Here is a 13,515-nt window from a genome sequence, read left to right as displayed (position 1 = left end):
TTATCATATAATACTTTAACATTGTAGCACATACAAGAAGAAACAAGCTGTACAAATCTTTATGTAATAGCATCACCACCATCTGATGCCACATGACGTGATACAGTTTTTCCACTCTAATGGTGCAGGAATCCATAGCAGGTAAAAGCTGAGCTGGACCAGAGAACATCCAGTTAAAAAAGATCACTGATGGTGTTTTTCCACCATTGTTCTCTGTGAAGTTTGCTGGAAGTGATGTAATGAAACCCCGGTGCGTTTCATGTGGAGTGAGCACAGCGACACAATCGGCTTAAAAAATTGCCGTTTAAACGCTGCATTGTTTGCCAGCAACCGGTCATATGGTAACTTAGAATGCAATTTGACCTTGTTTTGGCATGCAGTATGTAAATAAAGAATGTATCAAAAACACATTGGTTGTATAGATACACAAATGTAACCCACCTCACACGCACACGCACACGCACACGCACACGCACACACACACACACATGCCATCAGCTGTGCACGAGTCAGCAGAAAGCCTGTCCCTGTCCTTTATATATACAGTATTCAGGAAAACACACACTATTAGTGTCTGAGTGTGTCTTTGTACATAAAGACACGCAGCCCAGTGTGGAGGCTTACTTATAAAGAAACCTCAAAGTGTACAGACTCACACTGACACACACATTTAATGGAGAAAAACAGCCATAAGGAAACATCATGAACACACATACACAAAGAAAGTTATAATTCGTATTACAGTGTCAACTTGAGGAAGGTTCTTAAAATCCAAGTGCACTGTGGGGAATGATCCGTCAAAACATATTCTCACAAAGTAACCAGACTTTGGATTGAGCCCAGTTTCTTTGAAGGCATTACATCTGCTAGATAGAAGACAACAACATGTCTGCAGCCCGACAGGTGTTTGTAGCTCAGGGTGAAGTTGTCCGGGGCTTCACTGGGAGTTTTGTGAGAACAACAAACTGATATGAATTGGTGACACAAGCGGTAAATTGTGGAGCCCTAACAGCTGGTGCAACTAAGCTTACGGAAGAGTGAGAATGGCTGTAGCTCAGCAGAGAGACGATTAATCGAGCAGGTGGTAAAATGCACCACACACTCAAGTAACCTTGAGAAAGACCCCAATTCACCTAATGTGTGGATGCGTAGGAAATAAATAGTAAATGGACTTATATTTATAAAGCACCACTTCACACGCTTTTCACACTACATGCCAACATTTACCCTTCACACACATTCGTTGCAGTGCACACCATCATGACGGGCCCTCGTGCACGTGAGGAACTAGTTGTGAAGCACACACACGCACACACACACACACACACACACACACACACACACACACACACACACACCCACACACACACACACACACCATCATCTCGCTTCATCATATGATTAAATAGAGACTTGAAATTGGACAACGTCATACCCAGCAATCACCATTACATATCTGTGTATGACCAAAATACCAAAGGAATTAATAATTATTAATTTTATTGAATACTTTTTTATAGGTCATTTATAGTAGTATATCATTTTGTTATTTCTACTGACTATTTTAGCCAAAATATATATCATTTTTAATAATATATAATATATATATAGTATAGAATATATAGTATAATATACATGGGGGGGTGATGGCCTAGTGGTCTAGTGGTAAGCCTTCCAAACAAAACACTAGGAGTGCAATACCAGGCTGTCACCATTGTGCCCCTGAGCAAGGTACTTAACCCTAAGTCCCTGTACTTAGTTCACTCTGGATAAGAGCGTCTGATAAATGTCCTGTCCTGTCCTGTAATGTAATATAGTGATATAAATATATATATATATATATATATATATATATATATATTGTTTGAATTTACCACTCACATGCTCTTATCCCCCAACATTGTTGAGAGTGTGGGGGGGCGCTCTCAGTGCCACCGTTCTGCTACTGTCTATATTTACACCCCTGTCACTAACCATCAGCACCAAAGTACTCTGGGAAAGCTTTTCCTAAACTTTGAACAATCCTTTCTGAAATAACAGCCACACAAACACTTATTCCACACACATAATAATACCACATCAAGTTTAAAAATTCCATTATAGATGACCTACCTGAGTTTGTTGGGTAGAGTCCGTCCTTTTATGGCAAATTCCGTCCTTTTATGGCGAATTCACATTCCAGTCACAGCACTGGCCTCAGAGTTACAACAGGATGACAAGCTAATAAGGGCTCCCTCCTACATGCAGAAAAGCAAAGAAAGAGGAGGAGGAGGAGGAGGAGGAGGAGGAGGAAGGAGTGCAGGGATGGAATGGAGAAAGAACGGAATGTCAACATGTTGCATCATTTATTCATCAGCATTCCTTAAGCTTCTCTCCTTCTGTCACTTCCCTCCCTTCCTCTCTCTCTATTCATTTCTTATTCCCACCTCTTTGCTCTGTCTCTTTTCCTTTCTTCAAACTTCTTTAGCAGGACGTACAGAAAGTGTGAAGGGGAACTCCAGAGGTAGTTTTAGTTTTACGGAGGTGCACATTTTGGCAGTAAGAATAACCATGTTAATGAATCAAACTTGACAATTCATAATTTTAAGTCAGCTCTAATTTTTCTATTTTTTCATGTCAAATGACTATCGTCTATTCAGTTGTAGTGGACAGTGTGCTTTCACTAAGACTACATACACCTGCTTTGAGGTGGAGGTAAATGTAAAAAGAAATGGACTTCTTTTTTGCCAAGCGACAACTCTAACAACCTGCTAGCTTCTCGGAGCCCGAGCTACTGTAACAAGGTAAGTGTCATTGTATTACCATGGAAGGGGTTAGCTGGTCACCCACATTCATATTTAAGGGAGAATAGTGTAAAACATGTGAACTAATAGATACCACATTGAAACTTACCCAGTTGATTACTTACATTATTTTTAGTTAGTTTTCTGAAATTATATGTTTGAATATGCTCGATACATTTTTTTGTCTTTAAATACCTTAATCTTAATAAATATGAGCTAACTTGAATACTTCTGGAAAATAAATTTGAACACAAAGCCAGGTTCAAAATGTAATGTTTAATTTTGTTGACATATTAGAGTCAAAGGTTTTTACAGCGGGGATTTTGGATATCTCATTGTATCAGTCCATAAATCAGAAGATACTGTCAACAGCCATAAGAAATCCATGTTCGCCATGTTTTAAGGTGTAAAATATAATATGTATATATGATGGATAACAAACCCCTCAGTAAGAACTTCAAGAACATAGATAGGAATTGAACTGGAAGGTGTGTTGTATCTAAGTGATACTGAAGTGGAGATTTTATTTTTATTATATAATAATAATAATAATTTAATGTTATGCATTTTGTATTGTTGTTTTCCTTCCACTAGTCTGAAATAAAACATTTTCCTGGAAGTGCCTTATCTGGATATATTATTGCACATGCGATGAGTACAGGATGAATCGTTTAATCTTTTAACCTTTCAAAGGCAAAAAGAGGAATCTTGATATAGAAATACTCCAAATATGTTTTTTTTGGCATTTATCACAACATTCTGGTAACAGTCCTTCGGTGAATGAGAGGTTTTTCTCAAGCCGCTGACATTTACTCCAACATTCAACTATCAAACAGGGAGACATCCATCACAGAAGAAGAGCAGATGCAGTTTTCTGCAGATGAAAGCGATGTGTTTTGAGTAAGTGGCATCTCTCGCTTTTCTCAGCTCAAAAAACTTCTCTTGCTTTCTTGTGTTCCTCATCACTCTGTCCACCTACACATTGTAAGCTGCAGCTGATATATGTCTTCATGGTTGCTCCCCTGGGTTTCTCTTAAGGCTTTCTGGGAAATGCAAGAAACCGCTAAGTGAAGTTGACGAGGAAGGTTGAGGGTACACCAAAACAAAGACATTTGAAAAGAAATTCACAGAAGAACTCCTGGAAGACAGTGAACATCACAGACTGATGTATAACTTTGTGCCAACAAAGTGCCTGAAGGTGGATTTCTTCTCTAAATTTGATGTCAGAGTGGTGTGGGGGGTAGATTAGGTGACTCTTTGTCTATGGGAAGAAATATTTACATCACATTCTATGCACTGGAATATATTTCTTTCTCTAATACATTTTTTTTTATTTGAAGAAATCCTATTTTAAACTTGAATTGGCTTCAGGCCTGCAGGGACGTACTTCTGTTTACTATGTGTAATTTACTTTGCACGGCCATAAAATATACAAGTATGGTAATTAAACAAGGTGATAAAATGCAGCCACGGCAGGAGAACACAGTCGAAACACAATTTGTGCAGTCGAGATAAATTACAGAAAAAAGGTAGGCTGTAATAACTGCAGCTTCAAAACAACACGAAAAATACAAGAAAGTCCTGATGATGTGGTGCAACTGAATTAGACAACACAATCTAAATGTTTTCAGGACAAATAAGCAGAATAGCAATGAGAGAAAGATGTCTGGCCAGAGAATCAAATACACAGGAGATAACTGTTGTGAACAGCTGATCAGGAAACTTCAAGTGGATCTAATTCAAACACGCATGTCAATACCATCAAACTGAAGTGACTGAGTGGTTATTTCACAGTTGATCGCAATTTGCCCTTCTAACAATTATTGAATGTGTGTCGAAAGCCGTACCACAGAGCTCCATTGTCGTCAAAAAACTATTAAAAGCCCATCAATGAGCCTCACTGTTGCACTGGGTGACATGTTGCTTCATTAGCATGAACACACACTGTAGTTTATTTTGAATCAATCCCACATAGACCATCCTGCTGTCCCAAATACTCACTAGAGCAATAAATGTGGATTAAATAGTGTGGAAAATAGTCCCCAACAAATGCACAATTTCCTCCAATTTTAGGGCCTTTATTAACAATTAATTTTGTGAGCAATTTCCAAAGCTGAGCTGATAGCCACAGACAAGGTAGAGAAGTAACAAAAAGTATTGAGAGACGGACTAACACTTTATTGTCTAGAGCTTTATACGTGGGTTTTTGGACATTATCAATTAATATAGAATAATCAAAGATTTATCTTCTAATAAAGACATGCAAATTGTAATTACTTCTAAAAGAAAAAAACAATGACAACATTCTTCTTAAGAACATTTTTGTGAGCAAAGGTTTAGGGAAAAAGCAGGGTTTATATGAAGTTATACATCCACCTTCATATTCAGCAGTCTTGGAAAAGAAGGAGGAATTAGGAAAGAGATTAGCTGGAATGTAGTCAGGTAGAAAGAGAGAAATGGAAGTGAGAGAAACAGAGGGGAGGAGTAAGAAACATAAGGTAGAGATGACAGCTATGAAAAAAGAGGTAAATATCAGACATGTCAAAAAGAGTGTGATACGGGAGGTAAAGCCTGACTTAAAGGAGGTAAGAGAGAAGGAGGAGAGCATTGGACAGTGAGCAGCAGACAGGTGTCTAACAGTGACTTGTCTCCCTGCCGGTCAGCACCTCTCTGACTGACAGCTGGATTAGCATTAGCACAGCTACACGACACCGGATTAGCATTAGTACGAACCAGCGCTACACGAAAAGGGATTAGTTTTTGCACGGGCTAATGCGGCAGGCTAAGAGATTAGCGCTAGCTATAGCATGGCTCAGAGTTACATGAGAAAGGATTAGCTATAGTCCTACTCCATACTAAACAATAGATGATCAGGAATCTATAGGACCAACAGCAGTGGGTTCAACATCATGTAGGATGGAAAGCAGTGATGGGAAAGATTGTTATAGCTTCAACCTTCAAGCATTCAAACAACGCATTATTAATACCTGCTGCAAATAGAAATGCTTGTTTGGTAACAGTAGCATTCATAATAAACATTTTCTTTTCTTCTACTCATTTTTCATTTTTCAAATGTTATTATGAATTATGTGTCTACTTATCTGAATTATATGATTTAACTAACTTAATTAACTTTCTTTTTCTCTATGCAGTATTGTTATTTTATATTCACATACATATAACTTAAGCTGCCACTGCATACAACTTTCTTCTCAACGATTACTCACTTGTTGCCTTCTCCATGCTCCCTTACTAACCTGTATTATATGACAAGCAAACTGATGACGTCACGGTTTGCATGGTCTACATGTCATTTTTTTCTTTGGTTCCAACTGGGAAACAAATAAAAAAAAAGATACCGTTTCAATCTCAGGAGTAAGATCAGCAGAATATTTTCTGACTGTGTTACAAAAGCAGCTGTCAAGTGTCACTTGTAATTACAGAGATGCTGCCACTCCCGCAACAAACATGGTTTGAGGAATGAACAGGGATGTCACAGTATGTTGTTCTGTGATGCTGCCAGCATGGAGGGCCTAAAACAAAGGCAATGAAACTGGTGTTGCTGGGTTTGGTTTTACAGCCGGGAGAGACAGAGAGAGGGGATTCTAATCATGCTGTGGTGTTTCAGTTTTCCCTTTCTGTGTCAACAAATATATTTTCAATGAATGTTAAATTTAAAGGAAATGTGAGGCTTTGGAAGAAAGAAAGACCTAAACACTATATTTTTGTTTAAGACATATACTTTTCCCTTTCTTCTCTCTTGCTCCTATTTGCTTTTTATCTCAACAACCTCTCTTCAGCTAATTTGACGCTTTGCTGAATGAAAAATTCAAGTATGTAGGTCACTTAGTCATTGGTCATTTAATTCCCCTTTTCCACATTTTCTCATGTACATAAACGTACTACAGCCACTAATGAACCTTTCATAAACTGCCGATTTAGCAAAATTCAAAAGCACACATATGGAGCACACATAGAACCTATTGTGGTCTCTTTACGATCAACAGCATGATCATTAAAATCTGTATTAGGTGGAATCGCTAAATGCCAACGAGACCTATGAGGTTGGTCAAGTGTTTTGAGATGAGGAATCAAGTACATTTTATTGGCATCATAAAGTTGTTGTTGGACAGTCATAACAGGGCAAAGTTGTTGGACAATCATAATCAAGCAGAAATCATTAATGTTGCACCTACAACACAACCACAGAGGCCGTTCTCTTATGTTGGGAAATGTGGATATCTCTTTATATCACTCCATAAATAAGAACATAGGATTAAAATGGAACCATGGAACTTCCCCCAGTTAATTACTTACATTTATTTTATAGAAATGTTGGATTTTAAAATTGTCTCATTAAATTGATGAAGTACCATGTATTTATTTCACTGAGCTAACAATAGATTAGATACTCTCATCTGCTTATTTATATAATACTATATATGTAGGTGTGCTGTACAAATAAATCAATACTGATGTATCAAATCACATGCACCGTGTAACCATTTAAGAGAATAGTTTGACACTAACTGACTGTCACACGTAATTGTGCATCTGAGGAAGTTTACGCAGTTACGGTAAGCGCATAATTTCCGGTTGTTAATGTTTCTGTGTTGCTGGTAGCATACTTCGGCAGCTCCAGCTTGACCCAGTTAATGTTGTTATATTCTTGATCACATCGGCTAATTACCTGTCATCTATCTAAACCTATACTTGTACTTCCTAAGCACTTACAACTATCTCCTTATCCTCCTTCTCTTAGCGACTCTCGCTAAATCCTCAATTCTTTACGCTCCGTTCGGCTCTGCTAACATTAGCTGCTGCAGCTCGGCAGCTAGCGATGGCATCTCCCTCTTCTGCTCTCTCCTGCTCGGTGTGTTTCATGTTTAGCTATTGCTCTGCCTCCTTTAGTGATAATGGTATGTGTATTAAATGTAGTTTATACGCAGGGTTAGAGGCGAGTTTTAGAGGGATAGATGAGCGGCTCCGCACTATGGCTAGTCAGCGGTTAGCAAGTGTAGCTGTTAGCAAGCCCCCTATAGCCGGTGCGGGCCGACCAGTGGTATCTCCTGTTAGCCGTCCCCCGGCGGGGCCCGAGCAGCCGGGAGACTGGGTGACTGTCCGAAAGAAGTGTTATCAGAAGCCCACGGTTCACCACCAACCGCTTGCTGTTTCTAACAGATTCTCCCCACTCAGTGACACACCAGCTGAGAAGCCAACTCTGGTTATCAGTAGCTCAATTTTGAGATACGTTCATTTTGAGACACCAGCGACGACAGTCACGTGCATTCCTGGGGCCAGAGCGGGCGACATAGAAGCACATTTGAAACTGCTGGCTAAGGCTAAACGTAAATACAGTAAGATTGTTATTCACGTCGGCGGTAATGACACGCGATTGCGTCAATCGGAGTGTACTAAAGTTAATGTGGAGTCGGTGTGTACATTTGCCAAAACAATGTCGGACTCCGTAGTTTTCTCTGGTCCTCTGCCAAATCTTTTGAATGATGACATGTTTAGCCGCATGTCATCATTCCGTCGCTGGCTCTCACGGTGGTGTCCAGATAATGATGTGGGCTTCGTAGACAATTGGCGGACTTTCTGGGGAAGACCTGGTCTGATTAGGAGTGACGGCTGGAGCAGATCTCATATCCAATAATATTACAAAGTCTATTAGTGCACCTAATCCATGACAACCCAGAGTTGAGACCAGGACAAAGAGTTGCAGTCTTACACACTTCTCTGTGCTTCTTTCCAGGCAGTCACCCACTCAAATCCCCATAGTGACTGTGTCTGCCCCACGACCACTGAAACTAATAAAATCTATGGTTAACAGAAGAGGAGTTATACATTAAAACCTAATTAAAATAAACACCACCGCTGCAAAAATGCAACTAAATCGAAAAATTAAATGTGGGCTCTTAAACATCAGATCTTTATCAACGAAAGCTGGATTGGTAAATGATTTAATATCAGATAATAAGATTGATTTATTTTGTCTCACTGAAACCTGGCTGAGACATGAAGAATATGTCAGTCTAAATGAATCCACTCCACCTGGTCATATTAATACTCACATTCCTCGAGGTACTGGCCGAGGAGGTGGAGTTGCGGCCATATTTGACTCAAACCTCTTGATCAATCCTAAGCCTAAACTAAACTATAACTCTTTTGAAAGCCTTGTTCTTACGCTCTCAAACCCAACATGGAAATCAATAAAGCCAGTTTTATTTGTTACTGTATACCGCCCTCCTGGTCCGTATTCTGAATTTCTATCTGAATTCTCAGAATTTTTTATCAAGTTTAGTCCTTAAAACAGATAAAGTAATTATTGTAGGTGACTTTAATATTCATGTGGATGTTGATAGTGACAGCCTTAATAATGCATTTATCTCAATATTAGATTCAATTGGGTTCAGTCAAAATGTACATTAACCAACTCACTGTTTAAACCACACTCTGGACCTTGTTCTGGGATATGGTGTTGAAATTGAAAGTTTATCAGTATGTCCACATAATCCTCTTTTATCAGACCATTTTTTAATAACTTTTGAAGTCCTGTTACTGGACTACAAGCCAGTAGGCAAAATATCCTACGCTCGATGTTTGACTAAATTTAAGGAAGTGATTCCATCAGCACTTAATTCAATACCAGGACTCAATATCAATATACTGGAGGACTCCAATGCTAACTTTAGTCCCTCCCAAATTAATTATCTTGTTGATAGCGCTGCAGCCTCACTGCGAATAACACTCGACTCTGTCGCTCCTCTAAAGAAGAAGATCATAAAACAGAAAAAGAAAGCTCCATGGCTTAATTTACAAATCCGCAAACTAAAACAAAAGTCGAGAAATCTTGAAAGTAAATGGCGTTCCACTAAATTGGAAGAATCTCGTTTAGTCTGGTTAGATCATCTTAAAACGTATAAGAAGGCTCTCCGTAATGCCAGAGCAGCTTATTACTCTTCCTTAATAGAAGAAAATAAGAACAACCCCAGGTTTCTTTTCAGCACTGTAGCCAGGCTGACAGAAAGTCACTGCTCTACAGAGCCTTCTATTCCTATATCTCTCAGTAGTGACGACTTCATTAGCTTCTTTAACGATAAAATTATAATTATTAGAGACAAAATTAATCTCCTTCTGACCTCAATTGGTAATGACTTAACTTCAACTGTCGGAATTTTAAAAACATCTGTAACTCCTGAAATATATCTAGACTGTTTTACTCCAATCAACCTTAACCAACTAACTTCAACAATCTCATCGTCTAAGCCATCAACCTGTCTTTTAGACCCGATTCCAACTAAACTGTTTAAAGAAGTTTTACCCTTAATTAACACCTCGTTATTAAATATGATCAACCTGTCTCTATTATCTGGCTACGTACCAAAATCCTTTAAAGTATCTGTAATAAAACCACTTCTTAAAAAGCCTGGTCTTGATCCAGAGGTTTTAGCCAACTATAGGCCGATATCTAACCTACCCTTTCTCGCTAAAATCCTTGAGAAAGCAGTTGCAAAACAGTTATGTGATTTTTTACATAATAATAGTTTATTTGAGGTTTTTCAATCTGGATTTAGAGTTCATCATAGCACAGAGACGGCACTGGTGAAAGTTACCAATGACCTTCTATTGGCATCAGACAAAGGACTTGTCTCTGTTCTTGTCTTGTTAGACCTCAGTGCTGCTTTCGACACTGTTGATCATGACATTCTACTACAGAGACTGGAACATTGTGTTGGCATAAAAGGAACCGCACTAAGCTGGTTCAAGTCCTATTTATCTGAGCGATCTCAATTTGTACTTGTTAACGATAAATCCTCCATGACAGCCAAATTCAGTCTTGGAGTTCCGCAGGGTTCTGTACTTGGACCGATTCTATTTACCTTATATATGCTTCCTTTGGGCAATATTATAAGGAACCACTCTATAAACTTTCATTGTTATGCGGATGATACCCAATTATATCTATCAATTAAACCAGATGAAACCAATCAATTGCTAAACTTCAAGCATGCCTTAAGGACATAAAAACTTGGATGTCTAGCAACTTTTTGACGTTAAACACAGACAAAACTGAAGTTATTATACTTGGCCCTAAACGCCTCCGAAACGCATTTTCTAATGACATAGAAGCTCTGGATGGCATTAACTTGGCCTCCAGCACCACTGTAAGGAATCTTGGCGTCATCTTTGATCAAGATCTGTCGTTTAACTCCCACATAAAACAAATCTCAAGGACTGTCTTCTTTCATCTACGTAACATTGCAAAAATAAGACACATCCTGTCTCAAAATGATGCAGAAAAACTAGTCCATGCATTTGTTACTTCAAGGCTGGATTACTGCAACTCATTGTTATCAGGTTGTCCCAAAAAGTCGCTTAAGACTCTTCAGTTGATCCAAAATGCAGCGGCACGTGTATTGACAAGACCAAGGAAACGGGATCATATTACTCCTGTATTAGCTGCTCTGCACTGGCTCCCGGTAAAATACAGAATAGAATTCAAAATCCTTCTCCTGACTTATAAAGCAATTAATGGTCAGGCTCCAGCATATCTTAAAGATCTCATAGTACCTTATAAACCAACTAGAGCATTACGCTCCCAGACTGCAGGGTTACTTGTAGTTCCTAGAGTCTCTAAGAGTACAATGGGAGCCAGAGCCTTCAGCTATCAAGCTCCTCTCCAGTGGAACCAGCTTCCAGTTTGTGTTCGGGAGGCAGACACACTCTCCACATTTAAGAGTAGGTTAAAGACTTTCCTTTTTGATAAATCTTATAGTTAGGGCTGGCTCAGGTTTGCCCTGGATCAGCCCCTAGTTATGCTGCTATAGGCTTAGACTGCCGGGGGACACCTCCCTGCTCTCTTCCTTCTCTTCCTCTCTCCTCCCCTCTCTTCTTCTCCCTCTCTATGTGTATGCATTTATGTAAATGTAGTGTAACTAACTCATCATCCGGGGCATCATCCCCGGAGTATCTGTCTCTCATGTGGCAGGTTGCCACTGATAAAGTTTATGTCAGGATCATGAATCGTGACAGCGCCTGCTGCCCTGGTCCTGCTGGACACCGGGAAGCCTTTTTGACATTTTCCTGGATTCATCCATACTTTCTCTTTTTTTTTTTTTTTTCAACACAACATAATTTCTGTCAAATGTTGTATTTGTACTATGTTGTTTATCCTGTACACACGACATCTATTGCACGTCTGTCCGTCCTGGGAGAGGGATCCCTCCTCAGTTGCTCTCCATGAGGTTTCTTCCATTTTTCCCCCTTTAATTTTGGGGTTTCTTTTAGGAAGTTTTTCCTTGGGAGATGCGAGGGTCTAAGGAGAGAGGGTGTCGTAACCTGTACAGTCTGTAAAGCACACTGAGACAAATGTATAATTTGTGATATTGGGCTATACAAATAAATTTGATTTGATTTGACTATGGGAAATACGCTAATTGCTTTCTTGCCGAGAATTAAATTAGAAGATCGATACTACTCTCATGTCTCTACGTTAAATATGAAGCTTAGCTAATGAGCAGCTAGCAAGGTTGTGTCCAAACAAACACATGTCATATGTTTAATCCATACAGAAAACAAAGTTTAAGAATAACATTTTGTGGTTTTACCAGCAGTTGTGCAGATACCATACCATACATACATGAGTAATATTTCACAAGATAGCAAATGAGCTCATTTCAGTCCCACCCACTCCCACATATCACAATGTTGTGATCTAAAGACAACCTGTTGTTTCCCTCTGATATGTCTGAGCGCTCAGTCTTAACTCTTTCGGTCTTCTCTGTAGTGCTCCTTGACTTCCTCCCTGTCATTCTCACAAACTGTCTACAACTTGAATGTGTCTGCATTCGAGTGACAAACAATCGAGATACACAGAGAAAAGACGGCCACGTGCCAACACAGAAAGACGGAGGCTCACACTATCAGACACATTGCAGGGATGCCGAGTTATCTAATTCCATGTAACAGCAGGGATTATTGTAATGAGCTGTGCATTCACTCACATTATATACAGGGGTCTTAGTAGAGATTTTATACTGTGGGAGTACCAATTCTCCTACATTGTGTGCACCGGTGTGTGTGGGTCTTTGAAATTCTGTTTCCACATGAGGCTGTTGGTTTGTGTTTTTGCAGCCTTTTGAGCCTTATTTAGTTATTTCAAAGTGACTTAGGCTTAGTCCACACGTACACAGGTATTTTTGTAAACTGGGTGTTATCCTTCTTTGATCAATTTTTTTTTAATCCTGTCCACACAAGCAGTATAAAAAAATATGTCCAGATGGAAACGCAATTGAAGCCACACACACACCTAACTAAACTGTCTTCTATACTTTTAATGATTGTCATATTGTAGGCTAATGTTCCACTTACGAGTCAAATACAACAGTAAAGTTCACTCATTAATTGGTTTATAAAAAAATACAAAATAATAAATAAGTAGCCATAGCCTCTCTTAATTTTTTCTCCAGCTTTCCAAGGCCACACAGATTTCAACCATGCGTAAAGCGCAACTTCTGACGAAGCAATGCTTTAAGTAGTTTATTCACTCCAAACCAGTTGATGGAAATATGCCTACTTTGCATTCATATTTCTGTTCATAACTGCCTGATTTAGACACAGGTGCACTCATATACACACTCATATATGCACATATGAGTACTTGTGTACATACACTCTTAAGAGAACATATGCATATATACACAGCACTGCTACTCATGAAATCAGTGAG

The 13,515-nt window shown here is 39.1% G+C and overlaps 1 protein-coding gene across 5 annotated transcripts in view; it reads right to left on the bottom strand.

Annotated features, from left to right (window-relative positions):
- Positions 1 to 13,515, bottom strand: part of LOC115017559 (leucine-rich repeat and fibronectin type III domain-containing protein 1-like protein) — a 283,327-nt gene that overhangs the window by 247,884 nt on the left and 21,928 nt on the right. For 4 of the 5 annotated variants that reach the window (XM_029446121.1, XM_029446123.1, XM_029446118.1 and 1 more), the window contains one exon: positions 2,113 to 2,237. The exons of the other annotated variant lie outside the window; for it this stretch is intronic. The gene's annotated coding sequence lies outside the window, so the exon portion shown is untranslated. The remainder of the gene's footprint in view (positions 1 to 2,112; positions 2,238 to 13,515) is intronic. 5 annotated transcript variants of the gene reach the window in all.

This window comes from Cottoperca gobio, chromosome 13 (assembly GCF_900634415.1).
Source record: "Cottoperca gobio chromosome 13, fCotGob3.1, whole genome shotgun sequence".
Lineage (NCBI taxonomy): Eukaryota > Metazoa > Chordata > Actinopteri > Perciformes > Bovichtidae > Cottoperca > Cottoperca gobio.
Note: the sequence above shows the minus strand (reverse complement) of the source record. Positions and strands in the feature narration are given on the sequence as shown.